Here is a 13,515-nt window from a genome sequence, read left to right as displayed (position 1 = left end):
AAAGTACATATTTACTTTCTACTAATTTTCTTCTATCACTCCTTACAAAATTACTAGATGTTGTATTAAAGGAGAAGTAGGAAAGATTTCCTATTCATAGTAATTAAAATTTATTACATACTGCTCCCCACTCCAATGTCAGGGAATATTTTACAATGATCTTTAACTACAGGAGATGACAAGATAACAACCTGCTTCCCATTTCTTTTATTTTTGTTTTGCTGTTTTCTTTTGCTTCAGCATCACCAAAAGTATTTTAATTAGAACACGACTTTTCCAAAATATTTAACAACTGCTGAAACTATTGTTTTTAACTGGGAAGCCATAAATTGTCTGAGATTTTGCTCTCTATTTTCATGTTCATGGTAATTGGAGTTTCACAGATTCCAGCATAAAATGCAAAACTATTGAGTAGGTGACAAAGAGCAAAAACATTCTTCTTATATATGCAAAAAATCAATAGACCCATGAAACATTGTCTTACAACAACAAAAACCTTATCCATGTTATAGCATATATGAAAAATAAAGTCATTAAATACAGAATTTGAGAGATTTTTAATCAGGTAAGGACTGATGGTCCTTACACAATGCAATCTGCCCAAACAATCTCCAGATTTGAGTATTTCCAGGTATTCATGCCCCCTTCCCACAAAAATCAGTACAGTTTCTATCTTTCTTATCTATTTTTCAGCTTCATAAAAATATTTTATGCTGTAAAGTTAGAAAGAGCAGATGCTTATTTAACTCGCATTGAAAAGTATGGCATGAACATGTGTGCAATATCCAATAACCTTGTTTATCTGGCATCATAACAAAATCAGTAACATCACAACTTGAAGGAAAACAAAATGATAGCTGTAGTGGTTTAAATATGTTTGGCCCAGGGAGTGGTACTATTTGGAGATGTAGCCTTGCAGTAGGTGTGTCACTCTGGGCATGGACTTTAAGATCCTCTTCCTAGCTGACTGGAAGCTAGTCTTTTACTGTTTGCCTTTGGATGAAGATGTTCTCAGCTCCTGCTGCACCATGCCTACCTGGACCCTGCCATACCCCTATATTGATAATAATGGACTGAACCTCTGATCCCATAAGCCAGCCACAATTAAATGTTATTTTTATAAGAATTGCCTTGGTCATGGTGTCTGTTCACAGCAGTAAAACCCTAAGATAGAAATTGGTACCAGGAGTGGGGTATTGCTGTGATAGGCCTCTGACCATGCCTTTGTTTGGAAGAATGCATGTTTGAGGACTTTAGAGCTTGGAAACTGCAGAATATTTTAAGTGGAGCTTCATGAGCCACTCTAGTAGAAATATAGAAGACTATTGCTGTGAGTGATTTGAGCATGCAGAACTGGCCCAAGGGGCTTCAGTGGAGAAGAATTTCAGTACATGGCCTACAGACTATTTCTGTAATATTTGGGTGAAGAGTATGGCTTCATTTTGCCCTTGTCTGGAGTATACCTGGGGCTAGGGTAAAGAGATTTATACTAATTGCATTAACAAAGGAAGTCCCTGAAATGCCCAATAGACTTTGTTCTCTGGTTAAGTCTCATGAAGAGTACTTTAAATAAGCATAGCAAGCTGAGAAAGTAAAATATGAAATATATATTTCAAGTATTAAAAGGGCACCAGGAAGTGAAATGGAGCTGAATCCTGTGTTCAAGGATATTAAATTGAATTAAGGGAGTAATAACCTTGGGGCAAGATCCCACCCATCTTTGTTTAGGTCCAGGTATCATGGAACACACCTTTAATCCCAGGAGACAAAGCCAAGCAGATCTCTGAGTTGAAGACCAGCCTAAGAAAGAACAAGTTCTATGTGGAGAAAAGCTTAAGTCCAGGCATAGTGGTACATGAGATTGGGAGAAGGAGATCTCTGAGTTCAGGGTCAGCCTGGGACAAAGCAAGTCCCAGATCCAGTTGTGGTGGTACACACCTTAATCTGAGCCACATACCTTCTGCTGGAGGCCTACCTAAAGACACTGGAAGAAGGAAGATTCTCACTTTTGCAACTGCTGATGTAGGACTCAAAGTGAGTCTTAACTACCAGGAGATACCACCACCCCCCACCACTGCCAGGTGAAACAGGAGAATGGAGTTCGATGCAAATGCAAGAGGTTTATTTTCAGGCGAGTTGGGATCAACCCTTAATCAGCCCCTTGTGGCGAGTGACTAGAAGGCAACCCCAAATGGCTATAACAAGCAGCAGTTTTTATATTTTTTTAGGGGTATAGGTTACATCAGCAAGGTTATAGTTTAAACTTGTTGGCCAACCATATTGACCTTTGAATCTATTGGCTAGCAAGCATGAACAGATTATAACATGCATTTGAACTCTATCTGAGACCAGAGAGTGAGGTGACTATCATTCAGTACATTCTGCAATTTTTCAAGAATGTTCCTGTTCCTACTGAGAACTTTGGGTAGAGAATGGAACGTGGCCTAGCCTTAACCTGTGTAGATGTAAGGCTGGCAAAATCCTCTAGGGTCTTTCATTCCCCCCTTTTTCTTGTACAAGCTCCAAACTTGAAGCTACACTCAGGGGTCTCTGGTGACTAACTCATATTCTTCAGGTCCTATCCTCAGGGTCTCATATTGTTGTCACAGGACCATAAGCTGTACTGCACCTATTCTCTCTTTTATGAAGGCTATAAGCTTGTTCAATATGCAGGGTCCAAAGGTCAACAATAGCAGGAAAACAGGATATGGATTTATCCAAGGTGGATATGACGGTAGTTAATCAAGGGGAGGAGTTAAGCCAGACTTGAATCAGCCCTAACTCTGCTCTTTCTCTCTTCCTTTTGGCTGGCCCTTCTCTCACCTTGGTCATCTTTACACCCCAATTTGTACAACCTGAGTCCCCAAGTTTTTCCCTTTAGCCATTCTGTTGCTTCTTTGCCTTTCTGAGTAAATCTGATTATTATTGGGTTAAAGGTGGTGTTTATACAGAAGGTATCCCAATACCGTTGGTCTCCCTGTTAGGGCCCCTCAGTGGTATAATTCCTTTTTACTGTGATCAACTCCCAAGAGGAGAAAGGGCTCCAGTAGGTGTCTCCTGTTTTCCTATTTCCCCAGACAGCTCAATAAAACTGATCTGGTCTGGACCCCTGAATCATTGAACTTCTGTCCGGTTTCTTCCAACTCGAGGGCAAATGTAAATGGGGGTCTCCCGCAGGTAATACCTCCATGCAGGGAATGCACATCCTATCTCCCCTGGCAGCCCACCAGAGCCCAGAGCCCTCATTTGCCATATGAACAGTTTGTTTCCTCCAGTACTCCCATCATGGGCGCTGCCACCAGCTGGAAAAGCAAGGTCAAAAGTGAGGTTGGGCCACCAGTTGTTGAGGGGTTTAGAGGCCATCAGGGAGGTGACCTCATATCCAGTTACAGTGGAAACTACAGTCCAGGTTTGACAACAGCAGGGGTTCCCAGGGAACAGGGCGACTGCAGGTTTCACCTGGAACACATGCACCCAGGCTACAATACTGTCCACCTTAAGAACTGTGGGATGGTTAACAGCACCAGAAGGGGTCCCTTCCACCAGGGTTCCAGCAACTGGGCCCAATGTCTCCAATGTAGACCCAGTCACCAGTCTGGAAACAGTGAAGGGTCTCTGGCATTCCTGGAGCATAAGGCAGACAGTTTGGGCCAAATTTCTTGTATTGACTGAAGGGCTTGGAGCCTCAAGAAGAGGTTCCTATTAGTGAGTTGGGATACCTCCAGGGAGGGCCCAGTGAACACCAAGGGAGTTGGGGAACCAAACAGGATCTCAAAAGGGGTTAGGTTAAAATGATAGGGGATGTTCTGGCCTAGAAACAGGGCCAGGGAAAGACCACCACCCAGTCAGCACCAGTTTCCAATGTCAATTTAGTTATGGTCTATTTTATGGTTCTGTTCATTCTCTATACCTGCCCTGAGCTCTGGGGATAGTATGCACAATGGAGCCTCCAATTAGTCCCCAGTATCTTTTCCAATCCCTGACTTACCTTAGAGACAAAAGCAGGACTCTTGTCCAATCCAATTACCTTGCGTACTCTGAACCTTGGGAAATTTTTTTCTTATATCTTCTTGGCTGCCACAATAGCTGTTTCCTGCTTGGTGGGCAAAGCCTCAACCCATCCAGAGAAAGTATCTACAAACACTAGGAGATATTTGTAACCGTATTTTCTTGACTTGACTTCTATGAAATCTATCTTCCAATATACCCCAAATCGTTCACCCCTAGGTCTCTTGCCCTGTTTGCTCTTAGCTGCATAAGCATTTACATGCTGCCATACATTACACTGATTTACTGTCTCTCTGGCTAAAAGCCCAAGGTCTATTACATATACCCTACATCCCATGACTGCTTGGATGAGCTTCCTATCCCCTAAATGATTCCATTTGTGCATTTAGCCAAGTGAGTCTTTTGCTTGTTCCCTGGGGAATATAGTTTTCCCCTCTTGAGTGTGCCAGTCCTTCCTCCTCTTTAGTAATAGTTGGTGGGGTGGCTAGCAATTTGGGCTTTTTCTTCTGCTATATATTCTAAGTGAGACCATCTCTTAGTTTAATCCCATTTCCCAACGGGTGTCTCTTGCAGGCCCATAACTGGGATAAGTTCCTGCATAGCCATTTCTCCAGCCCCCGGATCTGCCTGGTTATTGCCCCAGGCCACTGAGTCTCTTCCTTTCTGATGCCCTGGGCAATGAATAATATTCACAGTTGCTGGCTTCATCAGGGCATCCAAAAGATCTGAGATTTCCTGTTTGTTTTTTATTTCTTATCCCCCTTATGTGAGCAGTCCTCTTTCTTGGTATATAGCTCGTTAGACACAGGCTATGGCAAAGGCATACCTGCTATCTGTGTAGATGTTAATTTTCTTTCTGATCCCAAGTCCCAAGGCTTCAGTTAGGGCAATTAGCTCTACTTTTTGCACTGATGTACTGGGAGATAGAGGTTCAGCCCAGATGACAACTGTGTCCCATGGTAGCACCTGCTCATCTCTGACCTTCATGAAGAAAACTGTTCCTGTCTATAAACCAGGTAGCCTCAGCTTCTGCCAGTATTTGACACTTGTGCTGTGGTGACTTGAAGTCTAGATCGGGCAGCAAGATGGCCCATTTGAGCCAAACTCGTGGAGTATCTGGTCTATGTCAGTTGACTGATGGTCCCATCCTTTGGGTTTTTCCATTCAAAGACTAAATATTCTTGAATTTTGGATACCAAGGTTAGGCAGAAGAAGCATTTTTCAAGTCTAAGACTATACCAAATTCTGGAAGGTGGTGAAGAACTCAACAGAGTGTAGGGGTTAGGCACAGTATGTCAGCCACTCTACTTACAGTTTACCTCTCTTAAGTTCTGTGTGATAATTGTTAGTGCCCAGCTTCTTAACTGGCAGGAGCAGTGTGTCCCAGGCTGAATGGCACTAAGCAACACCCCAAAGTGGAGGAGCCTGGAGATGTGTGGCTTCATTCCTTCTCCTGACTCACTCAACATCAGGTACTGGAGCACTGAGACAGGATTAGCCTGGGTCTTAAACTCCACATACACATATTGCATGGCCTGGTTGCAATCCTTATCTATAGGCCTGTAAGCTCAGAGGGAGAGGGCCACTGTTGTATCACATGTAGTAGCCCTTTTGCTCTGGGTCCCCATGGCCTATCCAGGTTCTGAGGGTCCCTCCCCACCCTCCCCCCTTGCTGGAGCCAGAGGAAGAGGGTGTAAAGGGACACTAGATGAGGGCTCAAGGGATATCCTTGAGGAGGGTCTATAGGAACTGGGGCCATGGTAGCGGGATAAGGGGGTGGAGGATCCATCAGTATCAGATCCACTGTGGAAGGGTCCTAGAGGATGTCCTTTACAGACTTGTTGGTCTCTACAGGGTTCTTCTCCTTGATGGCCAGGACCTGTGAGAATCTCAGAGACAAAAAGTCTTTTATCTAAGAGGAGGGGTCCTCCACTAGATCCCTCCAGGTAATTATATAGGACAATTGGTCTGGATGCCTGAGGAATCCTGATCAAAAAATTCCTTCTTTTACTCTTTGATCCCCTGCAAATCAAGGGTCCCTACAGGTGGCCACCCTACTCTGAAGGTGGGCCATTTGGAGGAGCAGAGAGTAACTAACCTGCCCTTCTTTACTACTATTGACAAGTTTTCTTCTTTTTTCCTAACTTCCCTCCAGTGGTTAACTAGGATGTTCAATGGAGTAGATTCAGTCTGTCCCATGTCCAAATAATGTCAGTCCAAGTTCAAGAACGCAGAGAAAGACAATCAACACATAGACAGTTCACCCCCACCACAGGCACAGAGCAAGACTCTGTCTGCTCCTAACAATAACTGAAGTCCAAGAACAGAGAGAAAAATAATCAACACACAGACAGCTTGCCCCTGCGACCAGCACAGAAACCAGGTAATCAGGCAACTTGCAGGTATCAAGTTTAACAGGTTCTAAAAGGAGTGGAGTTCTCTCTACTTCCTCTAGAGGGCCTGAAGTGTCCTCCGGACTCCCTGCAGTCACAACGTCTGCCCACCACAATTGACCACACCAGACCAGAGGCTCTTTCAACCTTACAGACACTCACAAGCAAGCCAAAACAAGATAGGCATCACAGCAACATGGATATAGACAACCAAGGTTCCTGGCATCAAGCTGTACCTCAGACCATCATTTCTTGAGATCTCATGGGGTGGGGGTCTGGCTTCTTCTTACATTTGGGGTCTACACACCAAATGTAAGACTCAAACTGAGTCTTAAGTACCAGGAGACACCCCCCCCAAGTGAAACAGGAGAATGGATTTCGATGCAAACACAAGAGGTTTATTTTCAGGTGAGTTGGGGTCGACCCTCAATCAACCCCTTGTGGCAAGCAACTAGAAGGTGACCCCAAATGGCTATAACAAGCACTTTTTGTAATTTTTAGGGGTACAGGTTATATCAGCAAGGTTAGAGTTTAAACTTGTTGGCAAACCATATTGACCTTTGAATCTATTGGCTAGCAAGCATGGGCAGATTATGGCATGAATTCGCACTCTATCTGAGACCAGAGGGTCAGGTGACTATCATTCAGTACATTCTGTAGTTTTTCAAAAATGTTCCTGTTTCTCCAGAGAACTGTGGATGGAGAATGGAACTTGCTCTAGCCTTGACCCGAGGCAGGAAGCTGGAACTTGGCCTAGTCTTGACCTGAGGTGGGTGGGTGTAAGGATAGTGAAAGTCCCTAGGATCCTTCACTAGCACATCTGTTGGAACTTCTAGAGAAGATTAACAACTCTCTTTTCTTTTCTTCTTTTTTTTTGGATATTTTATGTATTTACATTTCAAATGTTATCCTCTTTCCAGGTTTCCCCTCTGGAGCCCCCTATCTCATCCCCCTCTCCCTGCTTCTATGAGGGTGTTCCCCTCTCACCTACCCACTCCTACCTCACTGCCCTGGAATTCCCCTACATTGGGGAATTGAGCCTTCACAGGACTAAGGGTCTCTCCTTCTATTGATGCCAGACAAGGTCATTCTCTGCTACATATGCAGCTGGAGCCATGGGTCCCCTTACGTGTACTCTTTGGTTGGTGGTTTAGTCCTTGGGAGATCTGGGGTTCTGGTTGGTTGATATTGTTGGTCTTCTTATGGGAGCAAAACCTCTCAGGTACCTCAGTCCTTTCTCTAAGTCCTCCATTGGTCATCCTGTGCTCAGTCCAATGATTGGCTGTGAGCATCTGCCTCTGTATTTGTCAGGCTCTGGCAGAGCTTCTCAGGAGATAGGTATATCAGGCTTCTGTCAGCAAGCAATTCTTGGCATCCACAACAGTGTCTGGATTTGGTGTCTGTATATGGGATGGATTCCCTCTTACAAGCAAAAATGTTTAATTGGGGCTTGTTTATAGTTTCAGAGGTTAGTCTATTAGCCTAGTAGGGAGCATGGCTTGAAAGCAAGGCTGCATACAGATAGGCATGATATTAGAGTTAACTTAGAGTTCTACATCAATACTCACACGCAGCTGTGAGAGTGACACTGGGCCTGGCTTAAGTATCTGAAACCTCAAAGCCTACCCCCAGAGACACAGTATCTCTAACAATGCCATACCTATGCTAACAAGGCCATACCTCCTAATAGTGTCACTTCCTGGTGACCAAGAATTCAACTCTATGAGTCTATTGGGGGCCATTCTTATTCAAACTATGACACAACTATAACAGAATCTTATAAATTACCAGATATAAATTAAAAATTAGTCACTGGTTTTCCTTTCTTTCTATTGTGGTCAGCTTTCAATCACTATGATAATATACTGAAGAAAATCACCTTAATGAAGGAGAAATTTTTTTTCATTTATGATTTCAGAGATTTCATCCTGTAGTTGACTGCAGTGGTTTGAATAAGAAAGACCCATTGGCTCATATATTTTAATTCCAATTACCAGGGTGTGGCACTATTGGAAAGGATCAGAAAAATGAGGACATGTGGCTTTGTTGGAGGAAATATTGACATTGAGATTTCAAGAGCCCATACAGAGCCCAGTGTCTCTGCATGCTATGTATCAGGAAGTAGCTCTTACTTACTGCTCCAGCATCTGCTTACATGTCACTATGCTTCCTGCTATGATATTAATGAACTAAACTTCTGAGATTGTAAACAACTCCCCAGTTAAATGCTTTCTTTTATAAGAGATGTGTTGGTCATTGTGTCTCTTCACAACAATAGAATAGTGACCATGACAATAGCTAATTGCTTTCAAGAATTTGGTAAGGAATTTAAATGACAGCATGTGGTTGAGCAAAATTGCTTACTTTATAGCAGCCAGGAAACAGAGAAAATGAAAAGAAAGATACAAAGACAAATTTCACTGTTCCATATAATGGTAATAGGCTAAACCCCTTTGGCTCTCAGTGAGTTGAATGCATGTACCCACCCAGGAGATACCTCAATTGGAGAATCAAAAAGGCACACAAACACACACACACACACACACACACACACACACACACACTCCAGTTAATTTTAATGTGCCTTCCTTGACTAGCTCAAAGGCTGAACAGTTCTTATCCTTCCCACTGTTAACAAACACAAACTCCAGTACTTTAAGCTAACATTTCATCTCTGCTAACACAAACACAATTGAGAAAGTAGCCAGTGGGGCCACTTTCCCTGATTTTCACGTGTCAGCATTTCAGTGGGCCTTTAGTTCTGGTCTTTCTTCTTCCCTGTCATGGCAATCTCTCCCTTCCCTCTCCCCTTGTTCCTAGCCCATACAAATCCCCAGGTCCTGCCTCAGTCTACCTGCCCAGCCATTGGCTGTATAGCAATTCTTTATTGCCAATCAAATCCAATTAGGGGCAGAGACCCTCAGGGTTGTCCTTTGGGTACTGAATTGAGTTAAGACAGCATTAGAACCAACCCCTAACATTTCTAGGCATCACCCCCAATAACCTACTTCTCCAACTAGGCCTCAGCCCCCAATAGTTGCACTCCATATGAACACTGTGGTAGTTTGAATGAAAATGGTCCCCATAGGTTCATATGGAGTGCAACTATTGGGAGGTGTGGTCTTGGTGTCATAGGTATGTCATTGTTGGAGGTAACGTATCACTGGAGGTGGGCTTAGAGGTTTCAGATGCTCAAGCCAGGACCCATATCACTCTCTCTTCCTGATGCTTGAGGATCCAGATGTAGAACTCTCAGCTATTTCTCTAGTACCATGTCTGTCTGCCTGCATGCTGCTATGCTTCCACTATGACAATAATGGACTAAACTTATGAACTATATAAGCCAGCCCCAATTAAATGTTTTCCTTTATAAGAGGTGCCTTATTCATGGTATCTCTTCATAGCAATAAAACCCTAAGATGTGTGTATACCCACAAAAACCAAATTAAATAAAAATAATTTTAAAAAATTCCAGTAACATAAGTGGGTTACTTCTTTTATAGGTGTTGGGCTGTAGGGTCTTGTGGACTCTAAATGTCTCAGACTATTTCAAATAGTTTTGGTTACCCTCCAGAAGTTGAAAGTAAGACCCTATTGTTAAAAATATCACATACTTGAGTAAAACATGAAGAAATCAAGCTGGTACTGACCTGAAAGCTTTATTTCTGCTGGCTAGCTTTCAAGATGCTAGAAAATGTTAAAATGTTATGTCCATTACTAGAGAAGAAGAGGAATCATCAATTTTACCCAACTGTGAACTGAACATACTACCGTAATGACTTAGCCTGCCAGCTGGTACAAGTATTGCACGGAGCCATATTGGATTTGGGCCTAGCCGCTTTTTGACTGCATGGTTCAAAGTGACTCTGGGCTGTTTGGCCACAGAGACTCACCCCTAAGATGACTGCCATAAGTCTTAAGATTGTTGGACAAAGCCTCTCTCATGAATTTACGGCACAGGAAACATAGATACACAAGATAACATTCAAGGGATGCCTCAGCTCGAGCAGATACCAGTGATCTCCTCAGTCAACACCCAGTGTCTCCACCACCTGACCTCATCGCCTGACCTCTTTGCCTCCAGCTATCACTGCCTATACCCTCATCTCCCCCCTCCTTCATATTTCACAAAGGTCACTCCCCCTACCTGAAAGCCTTAAAAGCTGTAACGTTCATCCCAATAAACGAGACCTTGACAACAGAGTCTTGCTTGGTCTCCTTCTTCTCTCGCCCCCCATTTAGGCCCAAGGGTAGTGCCCCTTCGGGACCCTGAATAACTGGGTCCCCACTGGCGGGGACAAAGTATGACACAGATATCATAAGAATGACCAATCACTTTCTGATTGGATTTAAGGCTCACTCCACAAGATAAAAGCCATACCTGGCACCATTACCAGACTAAGAACCTATAGCTAGTCAGGTTCTACATTCTAAGAGAAAACCTAGTACTAATATTCTGCTGAATTGATATGGTATTAAACTGAGCCCTGGAGTGGAGAGATGGCTCAGTGGTTAAGAGCACTAACTACTCTTCCAGAGGTCCTGAGTTCAAATCCAGCAACCAAATGGTGGCTCACAACCATCTGTAAATGAGATCTGATAGCCTCTTCTGGTGTGTCTGAAAACAGCTACAGTGTACTCATATATAATAAATAAATATTTTTAAAAAAATAAAAAAATAAACCAAGCCCTAATGACACGTAGACTAATGTATCAACTCTCATCAGAGAAACTTCTTTATATAGTAGATAGTGATACACAACTAGATACACAGATACAGAGATACACAACTAGCCAAGGTACAGAAAGTAAAAGACTTCAGACTGATTTTGCCTTAATGTATTACTTATACTGCAACCCCTCCCCGACACACACACACACACACACACACACACACACACACACACACACACATACAAAGGCTTAGGGGAGTATTGTGGAAGAGAAAGGAAGAGCTGTAAGGAGACAGTGGATGGTTACAAAGAACAATGTCAGCTAAATACATCAGGACAGAGCAGGGAAGCTGCACATATAAACGCACAGCAGTTATGACAGCATGGAAAAGGCCTCATTCAAGCTCAAGCCAGACCAAATCCAACATGGAGAGGGGAGGTAGACATGAAATCCTCCCTCTAGGTGAGGAGCTAAAGGCAGCTCTCAGCAGCTGGTAGAGGGGGGATCGGTTTTCTCTAAGAGTGTTGCCTTTGATAAGTTGACTATATGCCAGTGGAAGGCCACACATCCATATGGGCAGCACAAACTGGTCTTGATAGAAAAAGAGGACACGGAGTTGGGTGGGTGGGTGGGTAAGTAAGGGGACGTAGCTCTGGGAAGAGTTGAGGGTGGGAACATGACTGTAGCGGCTTGTGTTCTCAGGCTAATTATGTTATCCAAAAACCTGTTTGCAGTGTCCTACTTGTAGGACTGAAACTGGTCAATAAAGTTACCTGCAGCCAATGGCTAGGCAAAGAGACAGCAGCAGGACTTTTTAAGACACCTGGGAGGGACCTAAGAAGGAGGAAGTGGGGATTCTGTCATGACAAGGGCTTAGGAGATGGACCATGCAAAAGGTGCAGGAGGGAGAGACAGCCTACATGTAGGTAGTTACAGGGGGAAAGCAGTCTAAGCAGGGCTGCCCAGCAGGGTTCAGGGTAGCAAAGATGAAATATAGATTTAATAATTGTTAACTCAGGAATATCATAGGGGAATGTGTACTAGCAGAGAGGAGTTAGGGAGCAGCCCAACCATTGAGCTGGTTAGGACATACTAAAAATAAGGCTGCTTGTGTGTATGACTGCCATTCTGGAATCCAGAGTATTTGGTGGTAGCGAGAAGCATGCCGCTGGTGGGAATTCAGAGCAGAACAACAAACTACTATTTCACATGAATATGAGAAAGAACATGTATAAAATGCTCAAAGGACTAATAAAAATAAATGAAATTTAAAATTAATAAAAGTATTATAGTGTAAGCCTGTAATCCCAGCACATGGAAGAGAGAGGCAGAGAGACCATAAATTAAAGGTCATCATTTGTCCTAGTAAATAGAGGACAGAATGGGATATGTAAGAGACTATCTTAAAAAATACAGTTGAGGACTGGTCCTAGAGTTCAGTGATAGAGCATTTTTGTAAAATGCTGAGTTCAGTTCCCAGCATCACCAAAAGAAAAGGAAAATGTCTAAGTAAAGAAAATGAGAATGAAGAGTGCTTGTCATGAATGAAGCCGAAGAGAGACCAGGATGAACTAAAAGATCTGACAGATGAAAGATTTTTGATTCATATAAAAAATTTTGGATGTGGGGTACACAGAGAACATGGACTTGGGTAATTCTTTTGTAAGAGATTTATTAGAAGAGTTGTTAATGCCACAGACTGACAGAAATATGGCAGGGACATGGAAGAGAAATAGGCTCACATGGCAGAGTGGCAGAGTGAGTTAGGGTCCAGTAGAATTTTAGAGGTAGGGGAACATGATGCAGATTGAAAAGTTTTCTCCACCTATCTGTTGTTGGAATAATCAGTGAGCAGTCAGTGAAAGAGTGTTTAGTGATGATACACATCTTTCTTGGCAGGCCATTACCATCAGTCCGCAGGGCAAGAACCTAGACAAACAAGTTACTTTAGTTGTAGAAACCAGATGACTTACTTCTACTTGCAGGAATTGTCACAGTTCATCCAAGACCACATAGCAGTGGCTTACAGCTTTATAGCTTTACAAAATGGATTGGCCCTGGCTAACATCAGGCATGGTAATTTAAAAACAAACAAACAGAAGTCCCACACCCGCGGATCCCGTCCCGCAGCAGCTCTCTGCTCCCAGACCCGGTGAGAGAGAGACCCAACCGCCTGGTCAGGTGGGCACTCCTGAGGCTGCAGAGCGGAAGAGACCACCAACACTGCTCACCCCTGCCCACATCCCTGGCCCAAGAGGAAACTGTATAAGGCCTCTGGGCTCCCGTGGGGGAGGGCCCAGGAGCGGCAGGACCCCTGCCACAGACACCGCCGGACCCTGAAGGAAACAGACCGGATAAACAGTTCTCTGCACCCAAATCCCGTGGGAGGGAGAGCTAAACCTTCAGAGAGGCAGACAGGCCTGGGAAACCAGAAGAGACT

The sequence above is a fragment of the Rattus norvegicus genome, chromosome X (genome assembly GCF_021556685.1).
Source record: "Rattus norvegicus strain SHRSP/BbbUtx chromosome X, alternate assembly SHRSP_T2T, whole genome shotgun sequence".
Lineage (NCBI taxonomy): Eukaryota > Metazoa > Chordata > Mammalia > Rodentia > Muridae > Rattus > Rattus norvegicus.
Note: the sequence above shows the minus strand (reverse complement) of the source record.